At 39.7% G+C, this 7,744-nt stretch overlaps 1 pseudogene; it reads left to right on the top strand.

Annotated features, from left to right (window-relative positions):
* Positions 1-1,530: 1,530 nt before the first annotated feature.
* LOC122473127 lies at positions 1,531-2,833 on the top strand (annotated as a pseudogene).
* Positions 2,834-7,744: the final 4,911 nt, after the last annotated feature.

The raw sequence follows: 7,744 nt of genomic DNA, 5'->3' as shown, positions 1-7,744 counted from the left end.
GTAGTTATTTAAATTTTTTTTTTCAACGTTTATTTATTTTTGGGACAGAGAGAGACACAGCATGAACGGGGGAGGGGCAGAGAGAGAGGGAGACACAGAATCGGAAACAGGCTCCAGGCTCTGAGCCATCATCAGCCCAGAGCCCGACGCGGGGCTCGAACTCCCGGACCGCGAGATCGTGACCTGGCTGAAGTCGGACGCTTAACCGACTGCGCCACCCAGGCGCCCCTAAAAAGAAGTTATACTGGGCTAAGATTGGCTTCTGGTCCACTGTGACTGTGTCCTTATAACAAAGGAATATTTGGACACAGATGTGCAGGGGACGGTACCTTCAAACCTCTAGAAGCTCAGAGGAAAGGTATGGAAGAGATTCTCCCTCACAGCCCTCATGAGGAGCCCTTGCAGAATTCTTCATCTCAAACTTCTAGGTCTCAGAACTGCAAGACAATACATTTTTGATGTTGAAGCTGCTTACTGTGTGGTGCTTTGTCAAGAAAGCCCTAGAAAACTGTAACTCTCTAGACATAGTCTCTCTGTATCACATTTCCCAAACTTATCTGATCATCAGAATTATTTGTAACTTATAAAAAGTATAAACTCTGGTGGAAACCTTCACAACATATTCCAATTCAGTATGTTTGGGGTGGGCCTAGAAATCTTTATTACAACAAAATAACAATCAAACTACAAAGCTCTGGTCTGGGAGCACCTGGGTGGCTCAGTTGGTTGTGTGCCCAACTCGATTTTGGTTCAGGTCGTGATCCCAGGGTCATGGAATGGAGCCCCAAATCAGGCTCTGCGCTGAGTGGGGAACCTGCTTAAGATTCTTTCTCTCTCTGTCTTCCCCTCTTTTGTGCTTACATGCACTCACTCTCTCTCTCTCACAAATAAAACAAACAAACAAACAAAAACCCTGGTCTGTGATTCTGATGCAAAGTTAGATTTGAGAACCTCTATTCAAGAAAACAGTATTGAGAGAAGTTTTCAAGTGGAAAAAAAAAAAGTTCTAGTTCTCTAATTTACTTGGTGAGGTGAAAAAATTATTATTTTTGTTTCTAGGCCTTAATTGTCTCTTCTGCAAAAGGAGAAAGTTGGGGGCACTTGGGTGGCTCAGTTGGTTGAGTGGCTGACTTTGACTCAGGTCATGATCTTGCAATTCATGAGTTCACACCCCACATGGGCTTGCTGCTGTCAGTGCAAAGCCCACTTCAGATCCTCTGTCCCCCTCTCTCTCTGCACCTCGCCCACTTGTGCTCTCTCTCTCAAAAATAAATAAAACATTTTTTTAAAGAGAAAGTTGGACCTTATAAAAAGCAGAAATTGGTATTCAGTGGTGTTATCATTAATGCTTGTCTATTTTGATCAATAACAAGGATATGCACAGTGTTTAGAGGCAGCCATTGTTCATTAGGTTACTCTGGCTTTTCCAGAGCTGGATTGGTTCTGCCCCAACTCCACAAGTCCTTCAAGCCTGGTGGAGGGGACCAGTCCCTGGCTCTGAGCACTCAGTGGTCCTTGGGGCAAGCCACCATGAGCAAATGAAAGGCACCACAGGAGATGCTTAGTGGGGGAGTCACCAACATGCTCACAGAATTTGCAGACTTTGAGAAGAAGGTGAACCAGGCCATCCATAAGTACAATGCTTACCGAAAAGTAGCATCTGTGATAGCAAATATCCGAACAAAGTAAAGAGTGGAGCAGAAGCTAAGAAATTGCCTGAAGTAGTAACAAAATTGCTGACAAGATTGATACGTTTTAGTGACTGAAAAATTGTAAAAGCTGGAGAAGATGCTTTGGATGATACGAGTTCATCTATCAATTTACTGACTTGGGTTGGTGGCATTGGTCCATCTGCTGCAAGGAAGTTTATAAATGAAAGAATTTAAACATTAGAAGGTCTCGGAAAAAAATGAAAATTAGTTGAACCATGACCGGTGAATTGGCCTGAAATATTTTGAGGAGTTTGAGAAAAGAATTTATCCTGAAGAGATGTTAGAAAAGCAAGACCTTGTACTATTTGAAGTTTAAGAAGTGGATTCTGAGGGGTGCCTGGGTGGCTCAGTCAGTTAAGCATCTGAGTCTTGATTTTGGCTCAGGTCATGATCTCATGGCTTGTGAGTGCGCTGACAGTGCAGAACCTGCTTGGGATTCTCTGTCTCTGTCTCTGTCTCTCTCTCTCTCTCTCTCTGTGTGTGTGTGTGCGCGCAAGCGCGCGTGTGTGTGTCTATCCTTTGCCTGCTTGCACTCTCAAGAAAAAAAAAGTGGATCCTGAATACGTTATAAGAGTATGTGGCAGTTTCAGAAGAGGTGAAGAGTTCATTGATGATATGGATGTCCTTCTGACCCATCCAAGCTTTACCTCTGAATCAACCAAACAGCCAAAGCTGTTACATTGTGTTATGGAGCAGTTATAGAAGGTCCATTTTATTACAAGTACTCTGTCAAAAGGTAAAACAAAGTTCATGAGTGTTTTCTAGCTTCCCAGTAAAAATGATGAAAAGGAGTATCGATACAGGAGAATTGATACAAAGTTGATACCCAAAGATCAATATTACTGTGGTGTTCTCTGTTTCACTGGGAGTGATATTTTCAATAAGAATAGGAGAACTCATGCCCTAGAGAAGGGCTCTTCAATCAATGAATACACAGTCTGTCTCTGGGGAGTCACTGGAGCTGCTGGAGAGCCTCTATCAGTAGATAGTGAGGCATCTTTGACTACATCCAGTGGAAATACCAAGCACCCAAGGATCGAAGTGAATGGTCCTATTCTTCATCCCAGGCACAGCTCAGCTCAACAGGAATCTTGATTTCTTTCTTAACCTTTGGTATGTAAGGGTCTCTGGTGTTTTTAAATGATTGTTTCTTCTTCATGCTATAGCTTGCACTGTACTCAATAAAGCCTCTTGAACTATTAAAAAAAAAAAGACTATGTACAGTGTTTCATCTGCCATTATGCAGGTGCCAGTTAGTAACCACCATTTCCCTTCATAGGTCAGGTTTCCCATGAAACAGACTCTGAGTTGAAGTACACGTGGCTTGTTGGAGAATGAAGAAATTAGGGTGGGCGGACAGAGAGGTAGAACTATGATGGAGTCACCACCGTGCTCTCAGACAATCCCACAACTGACCCTTGAGCTGATGTATGCCTTTCGAGATGCCTTCTCAATGGAGTTGAGTGGACACAGACTGTGGACCTCCATAGGTGGCAGCCATCCCTTGCATGTGGGTTGCTTTCAGAGAAGGAGCAGGGCCTGGCTGAGGCAGCTTCCTTCAGTTGAAGAAAATTTTTAGCTAGGAACCAGACTGAAGGAGGTCAGCAGTCATTGGTCTCCATAGCTGGTGAAAGGAGTTTCTCAGCCCCAAAGATGAGTGGTCTCTTGGAGGCTCATCCCAGCATCTGATACTATTTACCTCTTGTACCAGTTGACTCTACTTGCTTTGTATATTGGCTCAGTCTGAGAACAGCTGCCCCAGGACTGTGGTGGTTCTGCCCTCCTAGGCTGTATAAAGAAGTAGAAGATGAGTTGGGTGAACTATACCCCTCACCTCTTGGAGCTTACACCCTGATGTTTGTGATCTCTTCCCTCACTCTACCATCCAAAATTTCTTCCCCTGTTGTTCCTGCCTCTGCTGGGCTTTGTGACTTGCCTGGGGACATAAGCTCTGACCACCCAGGCATTTTCAGGCCATGGCCACTGAACTGCTCCCTTTACCATCATCATTGGACAAAGAAACGTCAAGAACTGTCCTCTGGGAATCACCTGGAATCCTGAGTGATACACCACAGTACTTGCTACCCATTGTCTTAAGATTGTCTTACTTTTATTTTTTCCTAACATTGGTATGCATATATAGGATATTTATGCTCCCTGCTCTTTACATAATGAACGTGGGCAAAAGACCATAGTTACTATATGTGGAACTTTCACGGGAGAAACATTTGAGGATTCCTCCCATGATATGTTTCTCTTATGTGCATGTGAAGATTGTTGTAAATAGCTAGGTTCTCAATTTCTTGGAAGCAGCTGTGATGGCAGACAGCAAAAACTGGGGCACTGTCACCTGTCACATGAGAAAAGTGGTTTTTTCTCATTTTTATATCATCTTTATCCAGAATTAATGTTGGAACTAGCTGGGAAAGATTCAAGCACTGTCTCACATTGTGAGATACGTAATATTAATTTTTTAAAATCCTCTGTTTTACATGCTAAATTATCTATCTTAAGATAGATAATTATCTATCTTAAGCTAAATTATCTATCTTAAGCTATCCAAAGCGACATAGCTACTCAGGCTCAGATACTGGTAATAAACATGAACATTAATTCCATATTAGATATTATACTTAATTCCATATTATATATATTTTAAAGAAAACTATCAAGGCCCCAATATCACTAGCATGAAGGGAAAAGAAATGTGATTCAAACAACTCAAATATTTTGTTCTTTATGTTTTTACCTTCTCTGGATTTGAGAAGTATATTCTATCTTGTAAACCCACAAAGCCTTAGAGGATAACTCCAAGTGATTGGTTTATCACTCTGTCATGTTGGCAAAGTTTATTTCCAAACGTTAACAAGAAAGCACATGATTACATGTTGCAATAAATAGGAAATATGTTCCCTAGTGAAAATGAAACATCTTTGTATATACTACCCTAATCATTTCTCTCAAGGCTCCTTACAGCATTTTATCAATCTTAAGTTTAAAACCAGTGATGAATCTCAGTCCTGTTCCTCACATGTAATTGAATAGTTTCTCTCTTTTTAATATTTATTTATTTTTGACAGAGAGATAGAGCAAATGAGGGGCAGAGAGAGAGAGAGAGGGAGACAGAGGATCCAAAGTGGGCTCTGTGCTGACAGTAGAGAGCCTAGTGTGGGACTTGTACTCACGAACCGTGAGATCATGACCTGAGCCGAAGTCGGATGCCTAACCCACTTAGCCACCCAAGTGCCCCAAATATCTTCTTTTTTCTATGAGGAGCCACTTTTATGTTTACTGAATGCAAATTATAAACAAAGTGCATTCCAAAATATCCTTCTGTTAATCAGACATTTCATGCTCAGAACATATTTGCCTAAGGGTCAAAGTTGTATTTAATGCTTTTATAAATCAAATTTTCAAGACCTGTTTTCTCACATGGCTAATGATGTAAACATAACCGCAACATCATATATAAATAATACTATTAAAAAGCATTTTGTGAACCAAGTTTTAAATTATGTGAACTAAATTTTGTGGTCTAATTCCAGTGCTGAGCTATTATAATATTTTGAATTTCAAACAAACCTTGTCACGAAAACAAACAAGTAATACCCATCCTTTTTTCATGCCTTCCTTCCCTCGCTTCTTTCATTTTCCCACTCTCTTCCTTGAAATCCTTCTCTTTCTTCCTTCTTTAAATAATTATTGAGATTGAGTTATGTGTTTGGTCCTGTGCCAGGCTCTAGAGGTACACAAATGAATGGAGCTACCCTTCCCTTAAAGAGCTCGCAGTGGTAAGCTAGGCAAAAACATATGTAAGTAGCAAGTGTGCGATTGAACCCCTGCAATACAGTGTGCTAAGCATAATGGTAAGAAGATGCATTTATATATATTTTTTTCTTTTTGTTAAATATGACTAATAGAACATTTAAAATTACATATATAGTCCACATTTTGTTTCTACTGAACAGAACTGAACTAGAATACGGACTTTTTAAAAATGTTTATGTATCTATTGCTCTTAAAAAAATAAATCCAAGTTAGTTAACATGTAGTGTAATAATAATTTCAGGAATAGAATTTAGTGATTCATCACTTAGATATAACACCCACTGCTCATCCCAATAAGTACCCTCCCTATTGCCCATCACCCATTTAGCCCATCCCCCCACACAACACCCCTCCAGCAACCCTCTGTATTAAGTTAGTTCTCTGTATTTAAGAGACTCTTATGTTTGTTTCCCTCTCTGTTTTTATATTATTTTTGCTTCACTTCCCTTATGTTCATCTGTTTTGTATCCTCTACGTGAGAGAAATCATATATTTGTCTTTACCTGACTGACGTATTTCAGTTAGCATAATACACTCTAGTTCCATCCATTGTTGTTGCAAATGGAAAGATCTCATTCTTTTTGAATGCTGAGTAATATTCCATGGTATATATACACTACATCTTTTTTATCCATTCATCAGTCAATGGACATTTGAGGTATATCCATACTTTGTCTATTGTCAATGGACATTGTAAACATTGGGGTACATATGCCCCTTCAAATCAGCACTCCTATATCCTTTGGATAGATATCTATTAGTGCAATTGCTGGGTCATAGTGCAGTTCTATACTTAATTTTTTGAAGAACGTCCATATTTTTTTCAGAGTGGCTGCACCAGTTTGCATTCCCACCAGCAGTGCAAAAGGGCTCCTCTTTCTCCACATCCTCGCCAACATCTGTTGTTGTCTGACTTGTTAATGTGAGCCATTCTGACAGGTGTGAGGTGGTATCTAATTGTGGTTTTGATTTGGATTTCCCTGATGGTGAGTGATGTTGAGCATTTTTTCATGTGTCGGTTGGCCATCTAGATGTCTTTGGAGAAGTGTCTATTCATGTCTTTTTCCCATTTCTTCACTGGATTATTTGTTTTTTGGGTGTTGAGTTTGAGAAGTTCTTTATAGATTTTGGATACTAACCCTTTATCCGATATGTCATTTGCAAATTTCTTTTCCCATTCCACCAGTTGCCTTTTAGTTTTGCTGATTGTTTCTTTCACTGTGCAGAAGCTTTTAATCTTGATGAGGTCCTAATAGTTAAATTTTGCTTTTGTTTACCTTGCCTCCAGAGATATGTCAAGTAAGAAGTTGCTGTGGCTGAGGTCGGAGAGGTTGTTGCCTGTTTTCTCCTCTAGGATTTTGATGGCTTTCTGCCTTACATTTAGGTCTTTCATCCATTTTGAGTTTATTTTGTGTATGATGTAAGAAGGTGGTCACCATTCATTCTTCTGAATGTTGTCCAGTTTTCCTACCACCATTTGCTGAAGAGATGGTGTTTTTTCCATTGGATATCCTTTACTGCATTGTCAAAGATTAGTTGGCCATACATTTTTGTGGGTCCATCTCTGGGTTGTCTGTTGTGTTCCATTGATCTATGTGTCTGTTCTTGTGCTACTACCATACTGTCTTGATGATTACAGATTCGTAATACAGCTTGAATGTCCAGAATTATGATGCTTACAGCTTTGGTTTTCTTTTTCAGAATTGCTTTGACTATCCAGGGTCTTTTCTGGTTCCATACAAATGTTAGGATTGTTTGTTCTAGCTTTGAAAAGAATGCTGGTGCAATTTTGATTGGGGATGCATTGAATATGTAGATTGCTTTGGGTAGTATCAACATTTTAACAACATTTGTTCTTCCAATCCATGAACATGGAATGTTTTTCCATTTGTATGTGTGTGTGCTGTCTTCAGTTACTTTCATAAACTTTGTATAGTTTTCAGTGTATAGATTTTTCACCTCTTCGTTAGGTTTATTCCAGGTATTTTATGTTTTTCGGTGCAGTTATAAATGGGATCAATTCCTTGAATTCTCTTTCTGCTGCTTAATTATTGATGTATAGAAATGCAACTGATTTCTGTATATTGATTTTATATTCTGCAACTTTCCTGAATTCACAGATCAGTTGCAGCAGCTTTTTGGTGGAGTCTTTTGGGTTTTCCACATAAAGTATCATGTCATCTGTGAAGAGTGTACGTTTGACG

Source organism: Prionailurus bengalensis, chromosome B4 (assembly GCF_016509475.1).
Source record: "Prionailurus bengalensis isolate Pbe53 chromosome B4, Fcat_Pben_1.1_paternal_pri, whole genome shotgun sequence".
Taxonomy (NCBI): domain Eukaryota; kingdom Metazoa; phylum Chordata; class Mammalia; order Carnivora; family Felidae; genus Prionailurus; species Prionailurus bengalensis.
The sequence above is the reverse complement of the archived record's forward strand: the minus strand, read 5'-3'. Positions and strand labels throughout refer to the sequence as shown.